The sequence below is a fragment of the Prionailurus viverrinus genome, chromosome B2 (genome assembly GCF_022837055.1).
Source record: "Prionailurus viverrinus isolate Anna chromosome B2, UM_Priviv_1.0, whole genome shotgun sequence".
NCBI lineage: Eukaryota > Metazoa > Chordata > Mammalia > Carnivora > Felidae > Prionailurus > Prionailurus viverrinus.
This window is the reverse complement of record NC_062565.1, coordinates 5,189,958-5,201,577: the sequence shown is the minus strand read 5'-3', so window position 1 is coordinate 5,201,577 and position 11,620 is coordinate 5,189,958. Positions and strand designations below refer to the sequence as shown.

The window sequence follows — 11,620 nt, the reverse complement described above, 5'->3', positions numbered from 1 at the left end:
TATATTGATTTCTAACTTAATTATAAACTAACTCCAGAAGTTTCAATGATTGTGCAATATAACGTTTTTCAGCCCATCAGATTTATGACCTGTTTGATCATTTCCCAGTGACATTTTCAGATAGTGCAGAAAAACCATAAGGGGTGTAGATTTGAAAAGAACTTCTTAAAACATCTACGTGAACAGATGAGAAGGCTGTAGGTCCATGTAAGTTCACATGCAGTAAAACCTCACCTATTTAAAACCCAGCACACCCTGAACTCTGCCTGATTTTTCCCATGATTAACTCAGTTTTCATCTGAAAGAGAAAAATGAAAAAAAAATTAGTATCACGAATTTACTCGAGGCAGAAGGAGGAAGAGAGGAAAGAAAAAACAAATCACCACATTACATTTATTGCAAGATGCATACCTTTCTTCATCGTCTCTGAAGTCAGGATGTGCCTTACAGTCAAGGTAGTCTTATACCTGTCCTTGACCAGGTAGTTGTGTGTTGTGTGAGCAAGAAGGAATCAGGCCAAATGGTTCATGTTGCCACCACCCAAGCTGAGAGATGTGCATGGTTAATACTTCATATATGAAGCTTAGTTGACTTTTTTATTCTTTTAATATTTATTTATTTTTGAGAGAGACAGAGCACAAGCAGAGGAGGGGCAGAGAAAGGGAGACACAGAATCCGAAGCAGGCTCCAGGCTCCAAGCTGTCAGCACAGAGCCTGACACGGGGCTCAAACCCACGAACCTCAAGATCACGACCTGAGCCTAAGTCAGACACCTAACCACTGAGCCACCCAGGCACTCCAATCATGGTATAATCTTTAAAAAATTCATTTAGGGGGCGAGCCTGGAGCCTGCTTCAGATTCTGTGTCTCCCTTTCTCTCTCTGCCCCTCCCCGGTTTGTGCTCTCTCCCTCTCTTTCCTTCCCGCTCTTTCTCTCTCTCTCTTTCCCTCTCAAAAATAAATAATAAACATTTTTAAAAATTAAGATTAAACTATGATTTAACATTGGAACAACAAGTCTTAGGAGTGTCTTAACCAATATTTTGCTTACATTTTCCCATTTATGTACAAGACTTATACAATAGAAACCCATGTCTAAATAAAATCTGAAAAAGAGCTTTCAGTAAGTAAAACCTTAAAAAAATCTATGAGAAAGTATTGTGTCCTCATTTATTTGAAATTATCTTCCTCATTTGTTTGAAATGATTTTCCTTCTTAGGGTTCCATCAAACACTGGGGCGTCTTGTCATCGCAGGTGTGTTAACTGGAAGAAGGAATGTCATCCCGTGGGGTCAGTCCTCACAAATCTCTCTGACAGCCTTGCCCCAAGACCTCATCCTACCTGACAAGCCCCCGCCCCTCCTGCAGCCACCACTTCTCCATCCCCAAATCAGAGAGCCCCCGAGAGCACGGGAAGCAAAGCCGGCAGCCGCTTTCTCGGGGTCCTGCCATCATCGGCCAACCACGATTGTAAGATGTTATGGCAATCAGAAGTCGGTTTACCTGGTATAAAACCCAGTGCCAGCGCATCACTCAGTAAGCAATTGCATTTAGCGTCATGACCCAGGTCACCAAAGCTTCACTGACTGTCGCAGAAAAGAAGAACACGGTCAGACACATTCCCAGTAAGAAGGGTTGACACAAAAAGCGTCATCTAGCTAACTACCCATAACTAAATCTGAGCCTCATTCCCCGCACCCCCTCCTCAGCTTAAATGATGCCGTCCTTATCGTAATTTGGATCATAGGAGACATTTCCTTAGGCATTTAGGACTATATTAAAAATGTGTGGTTGCATCTCTATCGGTTTCAAAATGTCACTTCTATGTCTGGTAAACTGCAGAAGGGGTGGCCCCGGACATTTCCAACATTCCCGGAAGAGTGAAATTCCATTCTTTCCAGATTATCCTAGATGGTTCAGACCTTAACATGGGCTTCCCGTTGTGCTGGGAGAGGAAAGAGGAGACAGTGATCTATCCTATGACAAGCTGGGTGTTTAGAAGACAGGAATGGTAAGATTTAATAAAACTTAATACATTTTTGAAAAATGTATACATTTTACATAAATTCGTGTAAATTTAACAAATAGAACACACATCACACAAGGCTTTGCTCTACTGAATTCTCTCTCCCCCAATCTGAACTACTTTAAAGTAAATTTTCATCAGATTCACCGTATCGTGTTCTTGGCTGTCCTCCACAGCCAGTTCAAGCGTGTGATAGTATGAAGGGCATGGACGTGTATTTTTTTAAAGCCTAGAAGTGTAAAACTTATTAGGCCTACTATCTTCACAAGCGAAAACTTAAAACTTTTGACAGATGCTAAATCTTTACAAAAAGGAAAAAACTAATAATGAAACACACACACACACACACACACACACGCACTGCCTCAGATTCGACACCTCCTCATCGTACCTGCAGATGTCATATAGAGGTGGATACTACACCGATTAGCAGGGGTCTGCACATATGTGCTCTCCCCAAAGTACAAGAGGTTAGTTCGAACACCTTCAGTCTGAGAAATTCTTTAAAACGGTTGCGTGGGACAGCAATCTGTTGTGTAGATTCTACCTTGGCCTACTGCTTTCCAAAATTACAACTGTGAAATAAATGCAGTGGCAGGTGGGCACAAGCTCAGATCCTAAGAACGGAGAGGTGTTTGGATTCCCGACGTGGATGGTGGTGATGGTTACATTTAGGCGCTGACTTGACGGGCACACAGAGTGCCCAGGTTGAACAGTATTTCTGGGTGTCTGTGAGGGTGTCGGCAGATGAAATTAGCACTTGAAGCAACAGACTCCGTAAATTGTTGTTGCCGGTGTGGTGGGCGTCATTGAATGGGTGGTGGGCTTGACCAGAAAAACCAAAGCAAACCAGCAGAGGAATTCACCACTTACTTCTCTTCGGCCTCCCTGCTTGACCTGGGATGTCTGCTCTCATCTTCCGCTCCCAGACTGGCCTTTCCACCATTGGGTCCCCTGGCCTCGGGCCTCAGACTCAGGCTGAATCACACCACAGGCTTTCCTGGGTCCGCAGTTTGCAGACAGCAGATTGGCAGACGTTGGAACTTCTCAGACATTATCAAGTGGGCCAGTTCTTCCTGACAAATCTCCTTTCCTCCTGTTGGTTCAGCTCCTCTGGGAAATCCTGACTAATACACTAACTGTGCCTCTGATTCCTAGGTTAGGAATTCCCTGTATCACTTAACTCTGAAAGCATGTATTAAAATAGTCAATAAATGAACAAGCAAGCACAGGAATAGTGCTCCCTCCTGTGGCCAAAGTTCTGAAAACTTTTCGAATGTGGGGAAGCTATCTCTTGGAACCCCCAAGTGGATCACAGACCCAGACCCCAGAGATCCCAGTTTGCCACTGCAGGTCCTGGGTATAGACAGGATCATGATTTTATTTTTTTAATTTTTAAAACATGTTGGTAATGTTTATTTTTGAGAGAGACAGACACAGAGCACGAGCGGGAGAGGAGCAGAGAGAGGGGGAGACACAGAATCCCAAGCAGGCTCCAGGCTCTGAGCTGTCAGCGCAGAGCCAACACTGGGCAAACCGTGAGATGAGATCATGTCCTGAGCCAAAGTCAGACACCCAACCAACTGAGACACCTAGGCGTCCCAACAGGATCATGATTTTAAAAGCTGGACTCGTGGTTTGTGGTAATGGATGCAAATAAATCAGGACACATGTTTAAGTCATAAAGAATAAAATTTAATTCAGTGCTACAGTCCGGTAACGTTAGATTTGCACTTTTGAATGTCTACTATGTGTGAAGAAAATGTCTGTCAAAATTTAAAGAGGTCTAACTTGCAAAAGGAGAAACGGTCTTGGGGTTGGTGGATTCTTCTAATTCTTATAAAATACAGTGGTTCCCAGGGGCGCCTGGGTGGCGTAGTCGGTTAAGCGTCCGACTTCAGCCAGGTCACAATCTCGCGGTCCGTGAGTTCGAGCCCCGCGTCAGACTCTGGGCTGATGGCTCGGAGCCTGGAGCCTGTTTCCGATTCTGTGTCTCCCTCTCTCTCTGCCCCTCCCCCGTTCATGCTCTGTCTCTCTCTGTCCCAAAAATAAATTTAAAAAGTTGGAAAAAAAATTAAAAAAAAAAAATAAAATACAGTGGTTCCCAGTCAGAAGTGATTTTGCTGCCCAGGAAAAGATGACCACACCTGGAGACATCTTTGGCTTCACATCTCAGGGCCCGTGTGCTGCTAGGACCTAGTGGGTCAGGGCTGCTTCTAAATGTCCTACAATGCCCAGGACAGCGCTCCCCGCCAATAATGAATCACCTGATCCAAAATGTCCGTAGAGCTGAGGTTGAAAAACCTTGATACAAGAATGCTCTGTAATACTTTCCATTCCTATGCAATATATAAACCTTCAGCTTGTACGCAGTACTTATTCAGTACAAAACCAAGTACGTTTTGCTAAATTTCCAGCAATAAAGCCAGTAACTCAGAAAGGAAGATTCTTATGAATCATGAATCACGTCTGACTACATTCTTTTGGATTATGTATTTTTTTCTTGGAACATGATATGCTAACGATCTTCAGCCATTGTTTTTCAAAATAGAAAATGTATTTGGGTGTTTTGGTTGATACCCTCCGTGAGATATAAATTTAGATATTCTTGTCCCTCAGAGAAATACTAGAAAGGTGAAATTGTTTAAATTAACTCTACATGGGGCTGAAATGTTTTCATTAGAAAAACGTGCCTGCTAGCAACAGGTGCATCGAGAGCAGGAGAAAGGAGAGAGAAAGATCGACTTTAACATAGTCACCCCTCTGGCAACCATGGAAAAGCATTTCTTTTAGGACCAGGATCCCCAGCCTGGGATGCCCAAATCCTGAGGCTCTATGACAATAAGGAGAGTCTGAAAGCTACTTTCAACGTTTTAGAAATGACTTAATAATAATTGACCATTTATCTACTCGAAAACATATGAGACTCACTAAAAAGCAAAACAACACATGCAGACACTTACTACATACAAGTTTATTTCATCTGATGTAATATTGTAGGAATTGCCAGATCTCTCTGGGAGGGAGGGAAGTAACACAAAGCATCCTTTGTGATTAAACAAGAAGTTGGAGACTACTGCCTTGAGGAAACCTGGCAGTTAGATGAGGCTGTCTGGGAAACTAAAGCAGTAACACAATGTTGCACGGACCTTGTCCTCCGGTTTACTGCTTGTGGTGCTTAGTGCATGCTTGGTATATAACAGAAAACGCAATATGTAGTCGCGGTTGAGGCAGAACTTTCAAAAGAGTGAACTCCACTTCAGAATGATGGCAGTGGCAGTAAGAAAGCCCCAGGGAAAACAGTGGAGGGACAGTGCGCCAGACTTCCAAACCCATCAGGGAGAGCCTCCCCCCCCCCCCCCCCCCGAGGATCTACATTCATTTTTACTAAGGAGAAGCCTGGGTTGTTTTCTTAGGGAACTTAACGAAGACTCAAACTATGGTAACTTCTAGTCCCCTTTACCTTCACTACCTTCACTACCTTCCCTACCTTCCCTACCTTCCCACTGTAGTCAAATACAGCAAGCTCTCAGAGTGACTCCACTATTTTATTGGGGGCTCCTACCACTTGGGCTAGTCCATGCTGGACCACAGGGCCCATCCCCTTAATCTCTTGGGGACCTCCTGCTCCAGGTTCCGGTATTGGTTGGTGTCCCCTGGAGAATGTGATCTGGACCCTTCCTCCTTTCACATCCTCCCCGGGCAACCTCCTACATGCCCACAGCTTCGCTTATTTCTACATGCCCAAGCCCCACATTTCTCCGTCTAGCCCACCGCTTTATCCCCTACTCCAGACCAACGTTATCTAGATATGTGCTCGGCAATCTCCAACTCAACAGGTCCAAATAGAATTCCCACTCTTTCCGCTGAACTCTTCTTCCTCCGGGTTTCCCTTACTCAGTACATAGCACTATCCACCACCATCTTGCTTCTCTCAGAATCATGGGTTCATCGTTACTTTCTGCTATTGAATGAATGGTGTCCCCAAATGCATATCTTAAAGCCCAAACCCCCAGGACTTCAGAACATAACATATTTGGAGAGAGGGCCTTTAAAGAGGTAATAGAAATGAGATTATTAGGGTGGGCCCTGATCCAATCGAACAGGTGTCCTTACAAGAAGAGGAGATTAGGACACACAGAAACACCAGGGATGTATATGTGCAGAAAAAGGCACAGGGAAGGGCACCATCTACAAGCCAAGCAGAGAGCCTACCAACACCTTGATCCTGGGCTCCTAGGGTCCAGAACCGTGAGAAAGAAATGTCTGTTGTTTAAGTCTCCAGTCTGTGGAATTTTGTTACGGCAGCCCCAGCAGGCTTATATGCCTTCTCCCTCTTACCAATCACCTGGTCCTACCCGCTCTACTTCTATATATCTCTCCAGTCTTTTCTCTCCATGACCGTTCTCCCTGCCCTCACCCAGCGCCCCCTCAAGTCTTGTCTGGATGCCTACAGAAGCCTCCCAGTGGTCTTCCGGCTCCTCCTCTTCCCCTGCCCCATACAGTCTCGTCTCCAAAGACGTCTCCAGGGTGATCATCTAAGAATGAAAATGGAATCCTTCCCCCAGCTTAAAGCCCTTTGATACTTTCCCTATTTCTCACAGAATGAAATCCAAACTCCTTAACTTGTATAAAGCCCAGGACAATCTAGTTCCCATCTGCCCCTCTGGCCTCACCTAGACCCACTCGAGGGCCTCATCCACCATGCGTCGTCAGACACCTCTGGCAATTCTTCCAATGACCAAAAAAAACCCCACTTGTTTTCCCACGCATTTTTCCCCGTTTTGGAAATGTTTTTTCAGTCCCTCCTTGTTGCTAATGCTTATGCATCCCAGTCTCAACCAAACTGTCATTTCCTGAGAAAGGGTTTCCCTGCCCTCGCATGCTGGTTCACCGCATCCAAGTGCCCTGAGACCCTGCACTGGTCACTGATAGTGACCTTCTTCTCACAAGGGAAATTAAACAGTTGTCTGCATTATCATGTTTCTCAGGTGAGCTCCCCAAGACTAAAATCAATCTCTTTATTTTGTATTCCCTGGACCAAGTACAGTGCCTGGACCATATTTGTTGGGAAGGGATAAGAGTAACCAGAACATACATCTGAGGCTCCGAAGGAATTTACTTCTTACTAAAGGCCCACAATTCTTTGGCAGGAGGCTTTGATTTGAATTCTGAAGCCAAGTATTAAAGAGCCACAAAAGGTCGAACTTAACAGTAAATTAAGCTGAAGGGAAACATAAAACTATAATATGTCTTGTTTGCTTTTGATCTGTAGCGTGTATTTCCCCTCAGTAAAATTCTTGTGTACTGGAAATGACTGGAGGAGCTTGGCTGGAATAAGAGGTTTGAGGACACCAGTAAAGACTTAAAGGAGGTGTTACGGGGAGAGAAGGGGGGCAGGGACTGAGAGAGGGCAGTGAAATAATCATCGGGTGGTAGTGAGGGCACAGCTGGGGCCCCGAATTTTATAGGCCCCCATCAACTAGGATTTAAGCTACAGGAAAGCAGGGTATGCATTTTCTGGGGCTGCCGTAACAAAGTACCAGAAAACGGGCGGCTTAAAACAACAGAACGTTATTCTTTCACAGTTCTGGGGGCTAGAAGAGCAAACTCATGGTATCAGCAAGACCTCACTCCCACTGAAGGCGCTAGGGGAGAATCCATCCACACTTCTTTTGGTTTCTGGTGGCTTCTGGTGCTCCTTGGCTTACAGCTGAATCACTCCAATCTCGACTCCCACCTTTACATGGTGGTCTGCTAGGTCTGAGTGGTCAAGCCTCCCTCTCCTTTCTCTGATAAAGACTACTAGTCACTGAATTGAGGGCACACCGTAAATCCTCGATGATCTCAACTTGAGATGCTTAACTAGTTGAACCTGCAAAGACTCCTACTTCCAAATAGGGTCATGTTCTGAGGTTCCCAGCGAACATAAATTTGGGGGGGGGGGGCAGCATTCTACTCACTACAGACAGGGACTTTGTTTCCTTCACGCATTTACCCCAGAACCTAAAATAATACTTGGCACATTGTCATGCTCAGCAAGTACTTGTGAAATGAATAACTTCATTAACGAATAAAAGAAGTGCAAAGGATCGAGGGTGCTGAGGAATACAGGTGTTTCCGCTGAAGTGCCAAGATAGGGTACCAGCACCAAGGTCAGTTACCAACTTCTGAAGGGAATTTATAGAGAAGCCACTACACAGGTGGACCTCTCACCCAGGTGGAAGATGTCAAAGGATCAGAAGACTGAAGACTGAGGCCAGACATGGTGTGGAAGATTTAGAAACACTTCCAGAGAAAGGGGTAAGGAGAGTGCTTGCCACTCACTTCAAGTCTATTGAGAGGGACGTCTTAAAGTCACTCTGAGAGCTTGAAGATGTCACAGGCTTGTACCTAAGCAAAAGATAGCAGCTCTATGCTGGGGAAGTAATTGTGCTCCCCTCTAATGGTGCATGAATCCTGGGGTGAACACGTGACAATGGGAAATCAGGCTGGGTTGCTTTTTAAAGGATCCTGCCCAAAAGAGCAGCAGGTCGGGAAAAGAGGAGCCTGGTCATTTGAGGCAAGAAGAGGCAGAATTTGTAAGTGATCAGGAGGGTCACTGTCCGCATCAAAGGACTGGCAACCAGATGGGCCTGGAGGGAAGAGCGGAAGGTCTTCCAGAGAACCCGTGGACATGCCCTCAATGGGGTCAGCTTCAATATCTGCCCTGCCTATAGAGAGCACGACGCTGCCTTTCAGTCAAAGACTCGTTCATTCTAACTTGGCTTCACTGCCCCGGCAGAGTCAGAAATGGCAGCCATGGAGTAAGAAAAGGAGTGGGAAGGGGTTGGGGGGAGCTGTCCAAAATCTCTACCCACACCAAAAATTCTTGTTTGCCTCCAGGCCCAACAAGGAGAGAGGTACCGAGTCCTTTCTTTGAATGAAGATTGCAGCTGTGATTAGTATGAGGGGTCTGATACTGCAAATTACTGAATTGAAATTGGTATGTGGAGTGGACGTTTTCAATTACTGAACTGATAACAGAGTGAACATAGGGCCGAGGGACCAGAAGAGTCATGGGACCTACCCAAGTTTTCAAGAGGCTGGAGAAGGACTAGCCCCACTCAGCAGGATTGGAGGGACAAAAATAAAGTAGTTTCTAGGATTACACCCCTGAATGCTACATGTTCCAAGTACTAAGTCCTAGAGGTTTCAGATGATCAGTTACATAATCCAGGCTAGGTAGAGAAGGGAGAACAGCCAGCAAGGGTCCGATGGGAAAATATAATTGTGGGTATAAAGCCTCCAGAAGGCTAGTGTCAGAGAGTGTGTTACTGGTATGGCTTTCCTGACATGAAACATTTCTAGGTAAGAATACAATCCAGAGGTGGGGATGAGGTAACCGACATGCTTTGGAGCTCAAGAGGTGAGAAAAGAGATTAAAGAAACTTAAGGCAGGGTGCTTGGGTGGCTCAGTCAAGCGTCCAACTCTGAATTTTGGCTCAGGTCATGATCTCACGGTTCTCAAGTTTGAGCCCTGTGCTGACAGCGTGGAGCTTGCTTGGGCTTGTCTCTCTCTCCCTCTCCCTCTCTCTACCCCTCCCCTGCTTGCTCTCTCTCTCAAAGTAAATGAACTTAAAAAAAAAACTTAAGGCTAAATTGTTATATAGGTGCAGAAGTCTTCTGGGATCTTGTCACGGCTTGGGCTGAATAGGAAGATGACTATTCAGACCCCAATCCCTACCCCTACGGAAACTGCTCCTGTCAAGATCACCAGGAAACTCCAGTGTCACTTCCAACATAAGCAATTCCCATTTCTCATCTTACCTGTCAGTAGCATCTGACGTAATTGAGCACTTCCTCTTTCTTGAAACACTTTCTTCACTTTGCTCCAAGGATTCCACCCTCTGATTTTACTCCTCCTTCCTGGCCACCCCTTCTCATATTCTTCTGCTGGATCCACCTCTTTTTTCGACGATTAAATGCTGGAGGATCTAGGGCTCAATCATAGAAACTTTTCTCTTTGCTGTCTCGCTTCCTAAGAGATCATACCCGGTCTCATGGCTTTAAATACCTCTACACAGCTCCCAATGTGTATGTTAGCACCAACATCTCCCCCAAACTCCAGACTGCTTACTTGATACCAATGCTTAGATATTTGATTTAGCATGTCCAGAATCAAACACAATGCCATAACCTGATCTCCAACTTTCTCCGCTCTCAAATTCCCTCTCACTAGATGCCATCATGATTGCCCAGTTGTTTAGGCAAAAAAAAAAAAAAAAAAAGTAGTCAACTTCTATGCCTCTTTGCTTACATCCCATCTGCAAATCTTGTCAACTAGGTCTTCAATATATAGGACCAAGCTCGCCCTGTCTCCCCATCTCCATCTTGGCACAAAGCATCATTGCCATCTCTCTGCCTCCACACTTGACTCTCTGTAATCTCTTCCCCACACAGAATTATCCATTTAAACATACCTCAGATCTTTACCTCGCTGCTCATTGAAGTCCCCCTATGGCGCCTACCCTTCTCAGGTTAAATTCCAAACTCTTGACACGAATTGCAAGGTGATGTGTCTGGCCATTTCCCAGAGCTTTTCTAAGGCTCTGCAAGGCCATCTTAAACACAGCTGTCTCATTGAGCTGGGGGGGGTCAAGTTTTTTTAAAAGAATTATCACATATTGTCTCAAAGAAAGGTCTCTGAAGGCGTGTTTTAGGAAGAACTGTTTCATCACTGAAGCGCTTAGTAAAATGAAAAATCTATGAGGTACGTTCTTTCCAGATTTTAAGGCTTGATGTTATCCTTTGCTCTCAGTGCTGAAGTCAAACACCCCCTCTTCTGTGAAGTCTTCTGTCTGCTGGCTTCCTGATTCAGCTTCATTCCCAATACCCTACAGAAAAAACAAAAAGTTCTCCATTGTTCTGTGTTTATACACAGTGATTGGGAATCTGTGAAGCTCGTGTCTGTCTTGTGTTACTACTCTGGAAGGCACAAGTCTACTAACTCACGCTTTAAAAATATGCATATATATATACTGGGTGCCAGGGTGACTCAGTTCATTGAGCTTCTGATTCTTGCTACCGGCTCAGGTCCTGATTCCTCAGTGATGAGTTCAAGCCACTAGTGGGGCTCCTGGCTGGGCATGGGGCCTGCTTGGAATTCTCTCTCTCTCTCTCTCTCTCTCTCTCTCTCTCTTTCTCTCTGCTCCTCCCCTGCTTGTACACATGCATGCTCCCTCAAAATAAACATTAAAAAAAATTAAAATATACACATATACTGTATTTAATCACTTCTAAAACCCACTTTTTAAATAAAGACTGAAATCAGGAGATGCCTGGGTGGCTCAGCTGGTTAAGCCTTGGACTTGATTTCAGCTCAGGTCATGATCTCATCGTTCATGGAATGGAGCCATGTGGGGCTCTGCACTGACAGTGTGGAGCCTGCTTGGGATTCATTCATATTCTCTCTCTCTCTCTCTCTCTCTCTCCCTCTGACCCTCTCCCACTGGCTAGCCTGTGCATATGCACAGGCTCTCTCTCTCAAAATGAGTAATAAAAAAAAACACTGAAATTGGGATGAGTCTTAAAATGATAGAAAACATAATTTCTC

At 45.0% G+C, this 11,620-nt stretch overlaps 1 long non-coding RNA gene across 1 annotated transcript; it reads right to left on the bottom strand.

The window, feature by feature from the left end:
• Window positions 1–234: 234 nt before the first annotated feature.
• On the bottom strand, window positions 235–10,895 carry LOC125165244 (uncharacterized). Its single transcript, XR_007152036.1, has 3 exons — window positions 9,835–10,895; window positions 1,503–1,585; window positions 235–298 (listed from the first exon to the last, which is right to left on the bottom strand). It is a non-coding gene; the product is annotated as an uncharacterized LOC125165244 (long non-coding RNA).
• Between the last annotated feature and the right edge of the window lie 725 nt (window positions 10,896–11,620).